The sequence below is a fragment of the Tenebrio molitor genome, chromosome 9, assembly GCF_963966145.1.
Source record: "Tenebrio molitor chromosome 9, icTenMoli1.1, whole genome shotgun sequence".
Classification (NCBI taxonomy): domain Eukaryota; kingdom Metazoa; phylum Arthropoda; class Insecta; order Coleoptera; family Tenebrionidae; genus Tenebrio; species Tenebrio molitor.
Genome location: NC_091054.1, coordinates 14,122,788 through 14,141,929, shown reverse-complemented (window position 1 = coordinate 14,141,929; position 19,142 = coordinate 14,122,788). Strand labels below are relative to the sequence as shown.

At 33.1% G+C, this 19,142-nt stretch overlaps 2 long non-coding RNA genes across 2 annotated transcripts; one reads left to right on the top strand and one right to left on the bottom strand.

The window, feature by feature from the left end:
- Nucleotides 1-148: 148 nt before the first annotated feature.
- On the bottom strand, nucleotides 149-15,047 carry LOC138138164 (uncharacterized). The gene is made up of 3 exons (XR_011161974.1): nucleotides 14,935-15,047; nucleotides 324-626; nucleotides 149-280 (listed from the first exon to the last, which is right to left on the bottom strand). It is a non-coding gene; the product is annotated as an uncharacterized lncRNA (long non-coding RNA).
- LOC138138734 (uncharacterized) lies at nucleotides 3,702-7,850 on the top strand. Its single transcript, XR_011162087.1, has 4 exons — nucleotides 3,702-3,769; nucleotides 4,189-4,394; nucleotides 4,538-4,609; nucleotides 5,085-7,850. It is a non-coding gene; the product is annotated as an uncharacterized lncRNA (long non-coding RNA).
- Nucleotides 15,048-19,142: the final 4,095 nt, after the last annotated feature.

Below are 19,142 nucleotides of genomic sequence, written 5' to 3'. Positions count from 1 at the left end.
TTAAATTAGAGGATTAGAAATCTCCTAATTTGGGCAGCGCATGCAAATGGAGCGAAGCTTTTAGAGAGCCATTAGGAAAATAACGCGACAATAAATTAACCCAGCCGGTCAGTTTATTTACAGGAATGCCTCAAGAATTTTTATTATTATTATTATTATTATTATTTAGACACTCAAACTCAGCTTTCACTTAATTCGATCTTTTTCAACCGCAAAAACACCCTTGAAGCTTTTCTGTCGATCATCTAGTTTTTCGCAAAGTTTTTCAGTTTTCCCCCACCTGAAACACAAGATCTGAATAGCTGAGAAGTACCCAAGCGTACTCGTCTGAAAAATTGAACCTCGCTTGTTTAATGTCAACTGCTGCCATCTGTTCAGCAACGTCCAAAGCAGGCGTGCAGGTTGGAAGAACAGGTGCATGGGCAGGTATCTCGAAGAGCCGAAGAATGAGTCGCACCTGGACTTGCCAGCGACATCTCCTCCCGCTTCCCAGCACTAGCGAATTCCAAAGAAGCGGACTAGATGGCGAAGTATTGACCATCTCTTGCGCGCTGTTAACCGAGGTCGTCCTTTGTGGATTTTATTGTCCTTCCTGGTAGCCGAGTAATTGACAAACACGTAAAAATCTGAAAAAGATCCCATAAAACGCTGTTTGTTTATTATCACAGTCGCCGTTAAAATTGGAACTCTTCCATTCAATTCGAACGTGTTAGTGTTAAAAGGGTGGTGGGTCGATGGAGGATTGAGTGTAGAGCGATTGGTAAAAGCCTGACGAAATCGCTGGTCGATTTCTAATTTTTGGTTAAATAATAGGTAGTCTAGGTGTAAAAATTTATGCCACATAAAAGCGGCGGTTCATGCCGGAATTGGGAGCTTTGCAACAAAGCTTTAAATTAAAAGCGAACCGTTCGAATGGGAGCAATAAATCGTGGGATTTCTGGCGGTGGAAAATAATTTGGAGGCACCCATAAAGTGCATAAGTGGCCGTATTTTACAATTCTCAATTTCGTTGCAGACGTTTTATGCCCTGTGCAGCCGGAGAGGGGTCAAGTGTCGACTTCGTGTAAACACAGTTTCGGTGTTTTCGTGTTTGTTGGTTTTGGGATTGAATTATGATAATAACTTATTTATATTTCGGGGTGAGCTGCGATTTGTTAATTCAAGACGAACGGTGGGCACTTGAAAGCTCCGCCGATAAAAAGGGAAAATGTTTTGCTTGCGGAGACAGATCGGATTGATTTATAAATCGTCTTTTATGGGTTCTCACAGTGGCCTTATAAAAGTGGGATTAATGATTGTAGGTGATCACGATATCTGCTTCTGCATGATTATTATCGATAAATTAAGCGGTTATTGTGCCGCGTGTCATATCGCCAAAACATGGACCGACTCGTGAAAACATCTAGTATTTCGTGTACACAGCGTGTGCGCATATTTATGATCGTCGGTGGTGCATGGACATCCTCGGATTATTTATAACGATTCACCCAGTAGTTGGTCGGAATTTTGTTGCACTTGAAACGGAGAGGATTCTCGCTAACAAAAAGAATATAAAAGTTGTTTCTGCACCATTTTTCTAAGTAGGTACACAGTATTATAGCGTCATATTCTAATTCATCCCATCTTATCGCCATAGTCATAGTCACCCCGAATGATCATATATTTTTTTACCAGTGTAACATACATGAGCCAGCGAGTATTTTAATGCTACGCGTAGAACAGTGCCATAAACACACGTACATACTCGTAGCATAGGTGACTCTTATCAGTATCATTGTTTCTCTAAGTACGAGAAATTCATAAAATCCCAAAATATGAATTAGCGTTAATTTTTCATATACAGGATGATTCTAAAATAAGTTTGGAAAAAACCCGGTAATTGGTGATGATGAAGTCAAAATTTTCTTATAGAAGTGTTTTCGTTTTCGAGATACAAATGACTGACAAAATTGCTAGTACGCTGCTGAGTTTTAAAGGTGATTAACCTTGTGTCATACGGATTGGGTCTGTGAGATAAGTTAGGTATATTTTCGTTATGTTTTAAGTAATTTAATTGGGCTTTCAGTACCTTCTCAACATATGGAGTATTGTAGTCTGTACGAATTATGTGATTAAAATAATTCCAGGGCGGTTTTTTGTCAGGAGGTCATTTGGGTCTGTGAGACCCAACCCCTGTCATCGCGTAACTTTTATAATCTTATTTTCTATAATAACAAATAACAAACAAAACAACAAATAACAAATAATAAACACAAGACGGTGGCCTCTAGTAATATTTACAGCGAGTGAATGATCCATACACCTAAAACCAAGCATCCGAGAATCAGCAATTTGCTTGACCGGACTTCCGGAACAACAGCGCCCGGATCCACCTGCAAATAGTCTAGGACGCTGTAAATAATGTAAAGATCTCAAAACAAAATATTTTTGTAAATTTTGCAAGCCTTGGTTATGTTTAGAACACACCGTGGTGTTTTGTTGTGTCTGCGTGGATAATTTTAGGCAGTGATTTTTGAAACTGTTTAATTTCTGTACAGATTTTTGTTTATGAATTTTGATGACTTCAAAGCACAATGTTATGTATTGTCCACTGAAAAAAAAAATAATAACACTTTATTACAAAATGTTTGTTTAGAATTAAACATAAATAAAAAAATATATATCGAAAATGCAGTGTCTTAACAAAAAATCGGAAAGTATATTTTTAATTTAAAATTTATTATAATTAGGTGGATATGATGAAAACGGACACACTAATGAACAACAGAACTTAAAAACCATAATTTCATTTGTAAAAAAAAATATTGAATTTTGGGTCTCTCAGATCCAACCCGTGTGTTCGTGTGACTGGCAGTGCACCCGTGTAACACAGGATTAATTGATTATCCTGGTAGTTCAGCAACAATAAAAGTCAAAGGTAAAAGGTGCCCGTCAGTCACAAACGTCAGTGTGAATTTTCTATTATTGATTTTACAAAATTATTACTCCTTTCGATCATTTCCATAGAAACATTTACAAAGCAGTGTACTTGCATCTATGACTTTATTGTGGAGTTGATGTAACAGTGGTTGCTAATGAAGTGAACAAATTCGGACAAATTTTCCCTACTCATAGGCGTCGAAAATACCTACAAGGATATGAGGTAATTTCCATCCTTATGATTTCACCCCCAAAAGTCATTTACGTAGAATTATTTTGTGTCAAGGATAGGTACTCCTCATTTTTTCCAAACTATGTATTTCAGAATCACCCTGTATACGTCACTCAATGAAAATAATTGAGTCGTTCTTTAGTCAATTTCAAAATTTTATATTTTCACAAGAGTCTTTCTATCAAGTGAGCCATGACATTATTATAACATATTTTTGATTTTCATTTAAATATGCGCCAAATATGCTGCAGCCCAACGACATTCGTTTCCACTGTCATGACCCACTTGATAGAAAGTCTTTTGGATCGCACGGTATAAAACTATTAATTTGAGTTAATTTGGAATGTATTTGCTCGACATCTTTAATTGCTGATGCAGTGATGCTGCTCACTTTTTGAATCCATTCACATTATTTTACATTTTAAGAATCCGAATATATTTATATTTGTCATAGGAAGTTTTAGCGATCTGATAATCTGCTCAAAGCGGATGTGGTTACTAGAGGATTACAACAAGTAGCAGGTAGTGGAAATTTTAGTTTACTGTGGAAGCTAAAACAGTTGACTTCGAAATGTCAAAACTTGTATAGGACGTCATTTCTAGTCATGATAAAATTTGGTAAAATGTCCTACAGTGTTATTCACGTAAGATGACGAGCCTGACCAGGTAAACATGCAACCCAAAATACACTTTACAAAGTAATTCATTGTGTCTTGGTATTTAATAAAAATTAAATCAGGAATCCAAGTAGGTATTCTATTAACTTAAAAGGTATATCTGTCACTGCATTTTCCGTTCGTATCTAGTATTTGAAAATGTTTTCGAACTTTACTTTACTTTGCTTTAATGAGAGAAGTATTTTTCTGTCAGAAATTGACATTTATTAGGCTGACGTTAAAAGCTGTCTATGTTTTATGTGCATTATGATAATGCCAAATAATGTAATAGGGATCGAGATTGCTTTGTGAATTGTCAGGCTCGTCATGTTACATGAATAACCCTGTATATAATAGTTTTGATAAGAAATTTTGTTTCAGACAAATACTGTAAGGAAGTAGAAATAATGAAGAAAAATTCCAGCAGATGATAATTATTGACGTCTTTTCTCGAAACAGAATGAACAAAATATTTTCTGTTGCATTGTAAACAATAGAAAATACCTAATTCTCTACAGAGTTTTTAGAAAGATGTTTGAGAAGAAGGGTACCTTACATAAACACTGCTGGTAATTTATATGAACAAGGTATGTACCTAGGTACAGTAAGAAACAACAAACTTGTAAAAGGTAAAAATGTATTTTTGCAAAGTTAAAAATACTCTTGAATTGTGCAGTACATATTTCTTAACAATAACAACATTTTTTACTTTGTTTATTACTTGTTCTAGTCTTTTAGATATAATGCAAACGTTGACACAAGAAAATATGGAGTACGAACAACCTCTATGGAAAGCTTTCTCGTAAGTTTTGAATGTTCAGATATCACAAAATTTAACACAATAACCCTTTTTTGTTCGACACTGTCAGAATTTGAGAATTTTCTCCTGTGTGAACGGATTTTGATAAATGTCACAACTTGTCAAAACGAAACGTCAAGCTAATTTTAAAGATTTTATGCGATTTGGAGCCTTTAAGGGGCTCGTTGAACAAAAAAACGTTATATTCAACTCGTTCGTGTGTAATTGGGCCTTTTTTGGCAGTCGTGGGCCGTTAAAACGCTCGTTTCACTCGCGTTTTAAACTGACCCGCTCATGCCAAAAAGGCCCAATTTACACACAAACTCGTTAAATAAACTACTATTTTATTAATTCTCTGATGTATTATTAATTGGTAATTGGTTTTTCTGCTTAATGTATTCTGCATAATGTTTAAGTTAAATCTGACTTAATAATGTTTGTAATGTATGATCTGGAAATATTTTGTTTTTTTTTTTAGGGTATGATAATGCCTCGGCGGAACTCCATTTTGAAAATGCCAGTAAAATATGTATTTGGAACGAACTTCTCAATAATATTTAGATACTGTTTAACCTCCGATGACATATTCGTGTTTTTTAGGGTATTTTAAAAGGTAATTAAATTATTCACTGATGATGGATTTGTGAGCCCTAAGAAAAATCATAACAGCATCCATAAAATAATAAAGTGTTCCACGGCTGTGAATTATAAAAGTATTTTCGCCTGCACTTTGACAAATTTATACACTTTGCAGCTTGCCGGCTTTTTGGGTCACTTCTCAGAACTATTTAAATTTTTACAACGTTTTTGGAATATTGGGTATATTCATCATGAATCATCTATGAAGCAAAGTAAAAATTGAAACAGCACTTACCAAAAATATTCTTTTTGTTTAAACTTAAAATGACAAAAAATGAAACAATATTTCAACAAAGAAAATCATCATGAAAAGTGTTAAATTATCTGTTTGTACACTTGAAAGCGTCATTTATCGTCAGTATGGTCGATTTCATATCATTTTGTAAATAGTCACTTGCAACACTCCATGACTAAGTAGGGCTCTGAGATACTGTCCCCCTGAAATTATGATTCTAGAAAACATTTCCTTTCAAATCTCGTCCCCTAATTATGCAGTAAAAGTAAATTCATGACTACCTATAGTTATTGTCCATTCTATTCTGTCCGAAAAGGCAAGTTCCCGTTGCCCTTGGCCCGAATTGCTCTATTTATGTTTTTATTACTCTTACTTTTCTTATTTATGATGTTTCCACGCGCCATCCGTGGCGCTTCTTGGTAGAAACCGGTCATTGTTACTGTCACTTTTATTCATCGCATGCCCTTAAAAATTTCCGTGTAATTGGCCTCCAAAACAAACCACCCACAATTTCTCACGGAGGCTCCAGGGCAGTTAGCTGCCTAAAAACATAAGTCTGTCTGCACCTTAAAAAGATGTCCCAAAAATATCTACAAAATGTTTTAAAATGTTGGCATCCTTAATATTTGCTTTCAAAAAACAAGCGAGTAGCGTATAATATTTTTTGCACTACAAATTTTACTTAAACATACAAAATATATGTTTTGGTTGAATTTTACTTTTTTCCACATTTTTTTTTTGTAATTTCTATTTCCAATTAAATTTTTCGTTTTCCGTTTATGGAATTTTTTAAATGATAATAATGTGATAAGTCGAATTCACCACTTTAGGTACATCGGCAAGAATATCGGTGTAGCTGCTGCCACGCCACTGAGCATTTAACTGTACACGTAAGTGGAAACGGTTTCCTTTTCTTCAGTCTTCAAGCCCTTGAAATACAAATCTGAGACCCTGAATCCATAAAGAAATCGTCACGGATAACTAGCGTCACACCATTGTTTACTTTATGGCAATTTTGTGCAAGGGCATACCGTTCTTGTGTTTTGAAAGATAGGAGGACCATGCCGTTCGCAATAAATCTTCGAGAATTATTTGATAACATGCCCATCGGCATCGGTTTATGACACACGCGAGGATCAGTCCTAAATCTCCCATATTGTACAGTTAAAATTCCCAAATCCAGCATAAGTGTTCGATAACGAGGACAAAATTGGGGGGCGATTTAACGAATGTTGAAAAAATCCATTTAGAATTATTGCTTATGAAAAACCGTAATCGCATCACTCGAATTGTTACAATTAAAAGCAAAATATGATACGGACAGTTTGTATAAATTGCAAAGCTGTGTCCTCGCCTCTATGACATATGGTTCAGATAAGGAGCTTAATCCTAATTTTGCTTGTGTACAACATTTCTCTATTAGGAGGCTAATTTATATGCATTGTATTACAGGATTTGTTGCACAGATAACTGGGACTATTATTATTTACCACCGCGATAACGCCCCATTTCGCAAATCCTTCTCGAAATTTACCCCGTGACACTTTAATGTCAACGAGTTTATTGGGACAGGAATCAAATTGGGAAAAACCACACGCTCGTCGACGTGTTCGTTGTCTTTCGAAGAAAAAGTTGTTTTCGGTGCTTTTAGCGAATACATTGTGTGAGGGTTGAACGCGGTTGCCACAGTGCGTGGGTCGATAAGTTGTCAGTAAATCTCTTTAAATTAAACATTTATTGCTATGCTACCTATAAATATGAAAAAACATTAATAGCGCCCTTTTATCTTACAGTATCTGGTATCATTTTATAAATAACAATAAACTTCAACCATTAATAATTACAATGTATAATCTTTATTACTTACCACACTTACATGGTACACCACATTACAGCTAAATCATTTACTACGTATGGTAAGTCATAAACAAGATAAGTTTATATTGCCTTTTATTACACTACGATAGTGATATAAAACATGTCATGGTATTTTTTTAAGATATTCACTCACCATTTGGAGACATACAAAAGGATTTTGACATATCTTTCCTCAAGATTTAACTACCTAGAAGAACAACCATTTTTTAAAATCAACTTTACTGAATAAGAAAATGTAAATCAGAATCCTGTTACTCGGTTGTTGTTGTAGTAGAGACAATTGTGACGTTGATATGATGACATCCTGACCAGTAACCTATGCAGTCTATAAGTTCAGTTGAATGAAGTTAAGATTATGTTGTTTAAAATTGATCCAGATAATTTAATAGTAGTTTATTTGACGAGTTTGTGTGTAAATTGGGCCTTCTTTCTCACAAATGGGCCATTATTAAACGCGAGTGAAACGAGCGTTTTAAAGGCCCACGAGTGCCAAAAAAGGCCCAATTTACACAAGAACGAGTTGAACAGAACGAGTTGAATACAACGTTTTTTTGTTCGACGAGCCCCTTAAAGGCTCCAAATCGCTTAAAATCTTAAAATTAACTTGACGTTTCGTTTTGACAAGTTGTCACATTTATCAAAATCCGTTCACATAGGAGAAAATTCTCAAATTCTGACAGTGTCGAACAAAAAAAAATAATTTCTAGTATATGTACTTTTCAACAAGAGTTCAGAAGTACAGTGAAACTTCCCTTCCCTTAACGGACACTTCTGAATAGCGGACAATTCCCTTGAGTGGACAAATTCTAATTTCGTCCCATTAGTTTCTTCACATTAAATTGTTCTATAAAATGGACACTCCCGACAACGGACGACGCGAACAGCCTTTTCATTCAATTTCTGATCACAAAAATTTCTCTAAAGCGGACAGCAGACCTACGAAAACGAATGTTTTCTTAGAAAAACTGTTTCTGCCATGAGGTTGTTTGCCTCTCACTATCGAATTCTCGAATTCCTAGGCTTATATTACAGCATTTTGCAAACAGTTACAAGTTACATACAGTGAGCGGCAAAAGTATGGAATAAATTCCTTAAAAATTAAAGAATTTTTTTTCAAAAAATCTTTGGACAGGTCAATTTTAGTTTATAAAAATACATGTTTTAGTACCAAAGAAAACACCAAGCATTCATTTGTTTTCGAGTGATGACGTCATCGATACTTTTTTTAAATGGAAATCCCCTATTTTTTTTTCTTGATTCTGATAGCCCTTTTAATTGTCTAAATGACAGTATAAAAATTTTGTTATCTTACATAAGGAAATTTCTGAAAAAAAAAAAAAGTTGGAAAAAATAAATTTTATAACGAACAAAAACAAGTCAAAAAATCAAGTACATAGTTAAGTCAAACAGTCAAATGTTACTGTCAATTTCATTCGTATGTGTTATTTGTTTTACAAAACGTTTTCGAAAACGATTAATTTAACAGAAACACAACGTGCGCTTGCGCACGAGTGGGACACTTCTCACGAGTTTCATAATGGCATTTCAAAAACAATGGTCTAAGGTAGCTTAAAAACTTCACCTGAAAGATAAAATTTATTTTTTCAAAAAAAAAAAGAATTAAAGAATTTGTCAAAGTAGCAATAGCTGGAAAGTGTAACCGAGGTGACAACCAAAGACGACATGTCAAATTTGGAATTGGTCGCTCCAGATAGATGTCTCTAAAAGGCAATCCGGAGTAATACCATTTTACGAAGTTAACTTTTTCTTCTTTGTTAAAAGAGTTCATTCTTTGAGGAATCAGCAAACTCGTTACGTTTGTCAAAAAATGAACTTCATTGTTCTCGGAAGTTATGGCTATTATTATTTTATCGGTAGATTTTTAATATTTAATTTTTCTTGGTTAACAGAACCAGAAGGTGTTAGAAAATAAGGATTTAGGTACAATTTTTTTTTATTCTACAACTTTTGTGTTTAAGGTTTTGTTGTAAAATAATTAGGGGAGCCAATATTCATTCTACACCCTGTATGTAAGTACGTATACAGTGAGTTTTTTTAAGACTGGCCATAGGGTTTTACATGCTAATTTTTCAACCCCCTGTTAACTTTTGTCCTCATGAAAATATTCAACCCAGTTTTGTAGTAAAGTTGTGGGATATGATGCATTGAAGCAATTTCAATTTAATAACCGAAGCAAGGAATAAGCTAGCAAAAAAGGCGTTTTTTGAATTCCGTTTGGTTCAATTTTAAATTTTCAGTAGGCTAAAATTTCACCTGAAATTTGTAATTGATTGTGTACCTAATTGCTTAACTGCCTACGGAGGTGATTTTGAATATTTCATTTAATTTTTATTGAAGTAAAGAACCTTGTTATAACATAAATAATGAATCTATCCTTATTAAAGTAATATTCAGACTATTTTTTGGATTTCTGCCAATAGCATTTTGTTTGTAAATTGTCTATTACAACCATTTAAGTATCACGAAATGAAGTAAATGACCAGATAATAGGCCTATGGCCAGTCTTAAAAAAACTCACTGTATACGAGTATGTAATACATAGGCATACAGTTTCGTAATAATAATAATTTTTGTTTTACAATACAAAAATTTCCGATAATAATGTGGAATCTGGAAAAGTTCGCCGAATGCTTTTTGCGATTTTGAATCGCCTGATTCCGCAATGAGTCGATTTTCGATGACACCAAGGGCCTAAGGTCTCAAAAGCAAAATCTTTAAATATGTAATTTGACGAAATAATTGAACTATATTTGCTATGTTTGCGTTTGCAAGCCATTTCAGCGGCAAAACCTGAAACTTCAGATGTTTTCAAGACGTAACTGTCTGCAAGTGTATCTACAACAGTCCCAAACTAAAGGTTGACCTTTAATCCATGGTACTAAAGTCATCCCATCTGGACGTTTTCGATCATCCCGAGACAGTCCGTTTGATTCTAAAGTTGAATTAACATGAATAGAAGTCAAAGACCGGTTGATAATATATAGAATTAATTTCAGTGTGTCTGGAAAATCTACCACAGCTTTTGGAACAACTTAGACCGTGGTTGCCAATTTCGTCAACTTTCGCGTTGCATTTGCAAATATGAGGTGTACAAAGATTACAACCCAGTCTTAAACCAATACAAACTTGGAAGGAAGTGTTATCTAAGAGAGTACCAATATTAGGAGACGGTATTGCATGTAACCAAGATCCTGATTTTCTACATTGCAAAGCCTTAAAACGAGCCAAGTCTCTAGATGAATTAAAGATAAGTCATTGGCAATTATTCGTTTGATATTGATATTATCCTAATTCTTCTGAAATTGTGGAATTGTTGGTCGTTCGTTCTCATTTTCTACATCCCAGACTGCTGAAGCTTCATCATAATGGTGAATAATAATAATTAATTACCGAAAAATAAAGTTGAAGGATTTCTATAGCATTGATAAAGATAATTATATACAGGCTGTCTTAAAACAAAACGGCCCACGCTATAACTTTGCTATTGATGATCCAAATGAAATTTTTTTTACAGGAAATGAAATGGCTCTAAAAACACTTCAAACCTGAGTGAGCATATCATCTACCCATTTATAGGCAATGGGCAACTTTTATTTTTCAAATGGTAATCTGTAATTTTTTTATTGATTCTGCTAGAGTTTTCTTCTGATTGTAATGGCATAAGAAAACTATACCCTTTGATAACAAAATTTCCGAGAAAAAAAGGAAAATACACTGACCGGCACAAAAAACAACTCATTATGATTTCTTTAAGAAATGATCTTGAAATTATATTTGTGCTTATTTTTCTTTATTATAGTTAAATTGGGATATTTTCAATGATCGGGAGTGCTATGGTCACCATGGCAACCGAATTGTTTTGTTTAAATAAATTATTAGAAAATTTGCGCTACTTCCATGTTGTGTTTTTGTCGGTTGATTTAATTTGACAATACGAGATACTACGTAATTCAAAATGCTGTTCAAATTTTGGCAATTTTTCATAACATATATTTTTTTCTAAAAAATTACTTCTTTTTTTTTCATTAAAATTTTATTTGCTGTGTTTAATGTTTTGTTTGTCGGATACTCTTTGGCAAAGAATAAGTAGGATCAATAAGGATCATGCACGATTATTTTCAAATTGCGAACATATTGCATCTCAGCTCACTGGAGTCACACAGAATTTATGCGGACGTATGTTTTTTGCATGGGATATTGAATGGTCTGGTAGATAGCCCTGAATTAGGAAGTAAAATTATTATCCTTTACGAAAATTGTACAATTTTAAGATCAAGAGGTCCGTTTGTCATTCCATTCAATAGAACATCCTGTGGAGTAAATTCGCCAGTGTCCAGGTTATCAAAAATAGGGAACTCTTGGACTTTAGAAAATTTGATGCTCCCACAATCACAGTTTAAAGTGTTAGTGAGGAACATGTACATGTAGTTTAAGTTTGAGTTTTTTTTTTTAAGCAGAAAGTGGGTACGGCTATGATGTTAATTTACAATATTAAATAGGCTTAAGCTGTAGTTAACGTAATAAATATGACATAAATCTAATTTTGATGGAACATATTTTCCTTTTTTTCTCGGAAATTTTGTTATTAAAGGGTATAGTTTTTTATGCCATTATAATCGGAACAAAAAAAAAAAAACTAACAGAATTAATAAAAAAATTATAGGTTACCATTTGAAAAATAAACGTTGTCCATTGCCCATAAATGGGTTGATGGTATAAAAATTATATGCTCACTCAGGTTTGTAGGGTTTTTATTTTGTATAGTGTTTTAACATTTACCTACGTGATTTCCTGTAGCACATTGCTAATAATAAATCTTTTTTTTTTTTTTTTAATTTTTAGTCATTTCGTTTCCTGTAATTTTTTTTTCATTTGGGTCATCAATAGCGAAGTTATAGGCGTGGGCCGTTTTTTTAAGACAGCCTGTATAAAAAAAATCAATTACCACATATCCAACAAAATAAATTGTATACCTATGTATTCAACAAAATTTATTTTGAAAAAGATACAAAGTATCGAGCGATCAAATTAAGTTGTAATCGAGTCATCCATGGATTTGAATCTGTGTGTCTTTTGCGATTGATATGTCAAGATCTAATTTATGTCTCAAGCTGTGTTTATTGGAGCGTGGAGTTCAAGTAATGACATACGATTTCAGATTCATGGATAACTCGATTACAAATTAATTTGATCGCTCTTTATAAGTACCCTAAAAATAGAAAAGCAAGTTTTATTCTTAAAAAGATGCTCAGATATTAGCAAATTCTAGTAAATGTGAAAAATTTACTATAATCTTTTTTTGGATTTTGGCATTACCAAATTTGGAAAAACCCAACGCAGAATGCTACGAGACAGAAAGGTATAATATAACTTGTCTACCTGTTTTGGTATTTTGTTCGAAGGCTCTACATAAGAAACACTAACGAGAAAAGAACTTTTTGTTTATTAAAGTGTTCATTTCGTGTAAGTTTTCAGATTAAATTCTAAATTTAAAAATGTACTAAAAAGGCAGGCCAATTTCTAAATTATGTGGTAGGTACTAGTAGGTAGGCGAATTTTTAGATTTTTATTAAAATTAATATTTAACTCCACTGAGTTTTATCATCAGTTTTAAGTGCAAAAAGAATTAATAGTAATAGTTTATTTCTCTAGATCAGTTGTATCTATCACAGACAAAACAGAGATCATAATAATTTCCAACACTCTTTCTTAATTTATGTTTTAAAAAAAATAGACAAGGGTATAATTAATTTTTTCAATTTGCGTCTCTAATAGGTATATTATTGTATTAAATTTGGAGTCGTAGTTTAATAGATGTCTAAGAAAATTTTTATCAATATCTCAGTGTATTATTGTCATTTACACCAAAAAACTTCCAATATTAATGTTCAAACTCCACTTTTTAACATCTGTTGCAGATGTAGTTGCATCCGTTACCTTGTATTACCAATTAATACAAAATTCCCTAGAATTTAAAAATTTATTTTTTTTATTTAAACAAGGATGCAAATTCTAAAAAATAACACAAAAAACTGGTTTTATAAGGGCATTGGCGCACTTGTCCAATAGGAAACTCCCCTACGGGTCGTTTTCTACACTTGGGACTCAATAGTTCAAAAAGGAAGTTGTGTCTATTCGTTACCTAATAGAAAATTCCGAAATTCTAGAACCTGACGATGACGACCTACAGATTTTTTTAAGTGTATAAATTCTCAGTGAATTTTTCCTTTCTTATTTTTGGAACGTGGCACGACTAGTTTTTAATCCAGACGAACTCTGGGGAATACACAGACATTTAAAATCCTTTTTGAGACGTTGTCATTTGTTTGACACCTGTTTAAGCCCAATGGAAAATTCGGAAAGAACAGTTAGCAGAACCATTTAGATTTAAGTGTAAAATGAATTCTTTATAAAATACGAAGAGTTGAATTAAAACATCATTATCATATTTTTACATGATATTTACAATAAAATCATAAGAAGCAAATAAACATTTTCTAATTATTTACAAAACCATCAAAAAGTTATGTTTTTTTAAAATTTTTGGCAGATTTATTCGAATCTTCGTCATATCTTAGGTATAACATGGAAGTTAATAATAAGTCAATTATCTCTTTCTAATCTTAGATCTAAGAAATTTACTCTTAATTCTGAAACTTTTGAAGAATTTGTTTCTTTATAAGGCAAAGTAATATCTTTCATAATAATTCATTGTTGTGCCAAACTAGCACAATGAAAGCTACAGTGTGGAATAAAATGATTTACATCTAGTTACCTTTGGAATTTTTGCACATGTAAATTTTCCTGTACCGCTCTACTTTTTTTTTGAAGTGCCGAACTATTAGTTCTGTCAATAAATGTCATCAATCGAATTGACAATTGTTACAATTTACTAAATTGAATTAACAAACGTTGGTGGCCACTTTCAACACTAGCTGTGACTTGCTTTTGTTAGCTCCTTTTTAATTTCAATCTCTACTTTGCACTCATATCATCCCTTCGCAATAAATCACATTTGGAATTTTGGAATATTTTGAGGTTAGGCTTTCTTTTTTTTTGTAGAGCGGCATTTCGTATTTTTACAAGGGTAATGCAAAGGTAACTAGATGTAAATCATTTTATTCCACACTGTAGTTAAATCAAACAAAAATATATAATTTACACTGAAATGATATTTCTAATAAAATTGTTAACATTATGGACACATTGATTATTATATTGCAATACATTGATATTGAAAAACCGAATTAATGATTTTTAATAAATACCGAGCGATCCAAAAGTCTTTCTTTCTATCAAGTGAGCCATGACATTATTATAATTACACCATAAAATAAAAAAATATTAAATTAAAAATATCAAAGGATACGGACAGACTAATAAAACATATTTTTAATTTTTATTTAAATATGCGCCAAATATGATGCAGCTCAACGACATTCGTTTCCACTGTCATGACCCACTTGATAGAAAGACTTTTGGATCGCACGGTATATTTTTGAAATAACTTGAGTTTGAACATTCGCTTTGAATGTAAAATAAAGTAAGTACTTACTGGAAACTTCTATAAAATGTCATTACAAATCACTGTCAGCAGCTGTCAAGTCTAAACCCTGTAATCGATGTACCTAATTATTAGTAGGTATTAAAATCCTGCAGTAGGTAAAACCTAAAAAATTCAAATATGAATAAAAAAAGTGTTATAAAGAAAATACAATTAAAAATATGTAAGATATATGTACCTACAAATACATTTGAGATTTAGATTTGGAAATACAATGTAATTTAAAAAATTCATGTTAGTAGACCACCTGTGAACCATCATCCCCAGACCACCTCGCCTGACTTTATAAAACACCGCAAAACTTTCAGCTTTCAGCCTTTATCAATTTCAATTTCCGATTTTTATTTAAATTTTCGCCATCAGCTCGGCTGAGTGTGACGCTTTCCATCCGAGTCGGTGCCCTCGGGCGGAAACGCTGTGGAAGCGAGGAAAACTCATCCACCGGTCCTAAATCTAGTTACCGGATTTTGATACACCGCGCTTGTTTTGTTCCGGGGCATGCTTTGATCTGAGGTGTAATGGCTGCCGCTCCGCATGCAAATGGCTGCTAGAGTACCGCCTACACGATCAGCATCTTTTACAACTAGATTGTGATACTGCAAGAAACAAACTGATAGGCTTATCACAGTCTAAACACACAGTCGAGATTGAAAGATATCTCGTATTTAACGAGATTTCGGCTCAGTCAAAGGTTGCGTGATTCGATTGCGGAGATTTGCAGATACCGTATTGTTATTATGTATGACGACAGAACGGGCTATTAAACTATGCAAATTACACTTTTATTGGGGGTCCTAAATTTTGAAATGTTTATCATTTGGATAAATTAAGTGGGGGCGCTGTGCATCATCATCATCAGCTGTTGCGTAGATCAATCTGTCCTTTACAGAGAAGTGGTGTGTCTGTCAAGAATATTTTTCACACTTACCTACTTGATATTCGTTCAACGAAACTCCCAAAAAACTACTCATTATTGTTATCGGAAAGAGATTCTTTTCTGTCAGCCACAAAAATCTTCTTTTGCAAATTTTTATGCCCTAATTGTTTCGTTTTTCTTTGCTCAAAACAAACTATTTTTCTCCGAAAGTTTGTGCGAGGTTAGAAAGGATCTGTAAGATGAATAGGTACATTAAATAAAGTCAAACTAATTAGCAGTCTTGTACTTGTTTCTTGACCTGTAACAACAGGTTCCATTGTTCACACCATTTTCCTTTCAAAGTAAACTTTAGGTAATATAATGTCAGAGTAAACAACAGTTTACATAATTTCCTTTGCCGTTGTACTAATCTCTTGATCCACAATAATACCTTTTTATTTAGGTATAGACGTTTAATTTTAGAATAGTGTGATATTTTATAGTACAATTTCTTCAGGAAAATTTTATAAAAAAGAATCATCTACATTTTAGGTATGTAGGTACGATAATATTTTATGGACAATCCAACTCGAAAATTTTTAACCAATCAAATTGCAGCATTTTTCAAATTTGGACTAGGGATGGGACATCGAACACAAACATCGATGTTCAATATCGGTGTTGACATCGGTAGCGACCATCGATGGGTAGGAAACATCGAACAAAAGACATCGATATTTTGAAACATCGATGGTATTAAAAATTGGGGCGAAAATAGTCATTTGAACATATTAAATTAATAAATTGATAAAAAAACATGTTTATTCACTGTTTAAAGTACAAAACTAAAATATCAAAAAATTAAAATTAGGTAGGTATCCAACTAGAATTACGAAAATTATAGATTCCAAAAGCTTTTATCAATAGATTGCAAAAATAATAACATTGACAACAAGAAGTCTTTCACTTCTCTTCTGTTCACTTTCAACTCAGACTCAGAATCAGAGAGACTCAGAATGAAACGCAAAAGTAAATGCGATGGCAGCGCCGCAGTGGAAAGTGGAAACAGATCAACCGATCCCGATTTGCGAAGTCAGGGCCAAATATACACGTGCACTTCCCAGAAGGGCCGTTCACGTCATCTCTTGGAAACTGTATTCCTGTTTGTTTTTTTTTGTTTTTTTTGTCGATGTTCGATGTTTTATTACGAACATCGATAAAATATTGACGTTTGAAAAAGAATACCATCGATGTCAAAATATCGAAGATTGAAATCAAAACATCGATGTTCGGCTAACATCGATGTATATCGCCCATCCCTAATTTGGACCAATCAAATTGATTTATAGTGACAAATTCCCTCATGTTATGAAAACAGTTGATATTGACCAATAGTGTGCCGAATATCGCGAAAAAATCTACTCATGGTCAGAAAATGCGTCTTCCGCCGACAAAAATCTCCCTTCCGGTGAAAAACAATGTTGACAAGGCTTTTGTTTTTGTTGGTAACACAAATTAATGAACAAAATGTCAGAAAATTATTTTGACGTTTTCCGAAATGGATTTAAAAAAACGTTTTAGAAACGACTCCAGCAGTGATATTGACTACAGTGTGAAAACAATTTGGAATACAACAGGTAAATTGTTGCAGGAAAAGTGCCACGATGAATATAAACTAACCTTTAATCCGTTTTGTGATGTTGTTCCGAATGTTTGTTTGAATTGTTCATTCGGGAATTTGTCTAGACAAATATAACTCGACTTCCCATTTTTTTCGGAAAATTTTGATTTTATTAGACTCAAAGTTTGTTGCTTTAGGCAAAAAATGGGAAGTCTTGTGATATTGTTTCTGAAAAAACACAGGGCAGAGTGAAAAAACAAACAGCAGAGTGAAAAAACAACGGGCAGTTTTTCAGCGAAAAAATGTATGTCAAAATGAAACGTCAAATTTATTAGGTCAACTCGATAAAAAATTTCTCGGTCTAATTTTTTCTGCAAAATTTGTCATTTAAGACATTCGTAGTTTTTGCTTTTGGAAAATTTTCGTTGCAAAAGCTACTCATGTCTTAAATGACAAATTTTGTTGGAAAAAATTAGACCACTTATTGTATTAATGTACCGGGTGTATTATGAAAAACCTTTGGTGCTATAACTTCCTTATTTTTTATCGGATTTTAACAAATGATACGTCAAACAAAATCGTTTTAGAAACACTATAGCCCGACATGCTATGATTTTTGTTATACAACAGACATTAAAAGTGACGTTTTTAGTGGAAGCTAATTTAATTAAAAATTGCTCTTTATAACTTACCGTGTTAAAAGTATTTTTCTAATTTTGCCATATAAAGTGACACTTTTCAAAATTAATTGACGTTGGGAAACGTCACACTTTTCGTAACTGGTTACGAAAAGTAAAATCTTTCCTAACTGGTTAGGAAAAATTTATTGTATCATCAATTTGACACTGTCATATTTTTTGTTTTTAAGCAAAATAACCGTGCCTACTTACCTACTTGATCTTTTAACACAATAATAATATATTATTAATGAAATTCATTACTTCGTTTAACGTTTGAAGAAACTTTTTTTTGTCAAAATTAGAAAAAATCTTGTATGTAACACGTTAGGAAATGCAATTTTGTGTAACTCGTGTGATTTTGCGGGATCTCGCTGCGCTCATCCCGCAAATATTCCACTCGTTACACAAAATAACGCATTTCCTAACTGGTTACATAAATAGCTATTTTAACACTAGCAAAAAAAAGCTTTTAACACTAGTTATTTTTTACTTATTTATAAATGGTAAAGTGGCTCTATTTGGCGCTTTTTCAATATCTGCGGGAAATCTGTCATCGATATCGGCATCGTTAACGTCGTTTTCTTTGCATTCCATGTTTACGAATGCAATAACGTGGAATTGAAAGTGTTTTACAAAACGTAATGAAAACTTTTTTGACGTTTCTAATAAACAAATGTCAATACAAGACTAGCTACCTGATTTTTGCCGCAGAAATTAAAATAAACATCAAAAATACGACTGCGTTTTTTAATGCAATGCAAACCAGTTGTACAAAAAATAGATGTATGATGGACGTGTTAAAAGTGATTTTATTGTGTTCGTGGGGTTGGTCAACTCGCTGCGCTCGTTTCCCAATCTACCCCACTTACAAAATAAAAGCTCACTTGTAACACTTACATCATAAATAACTATTTTTTAACATTATATTTTTTGACAGACCGCAGCTAACTTTGTTTTTTAAGTTGCACTGTATACTTTTTATCTTTATTCTGATAGATGTTTATCTTCTGAATACACAAATATTAAAATAAAAAATAAAAAA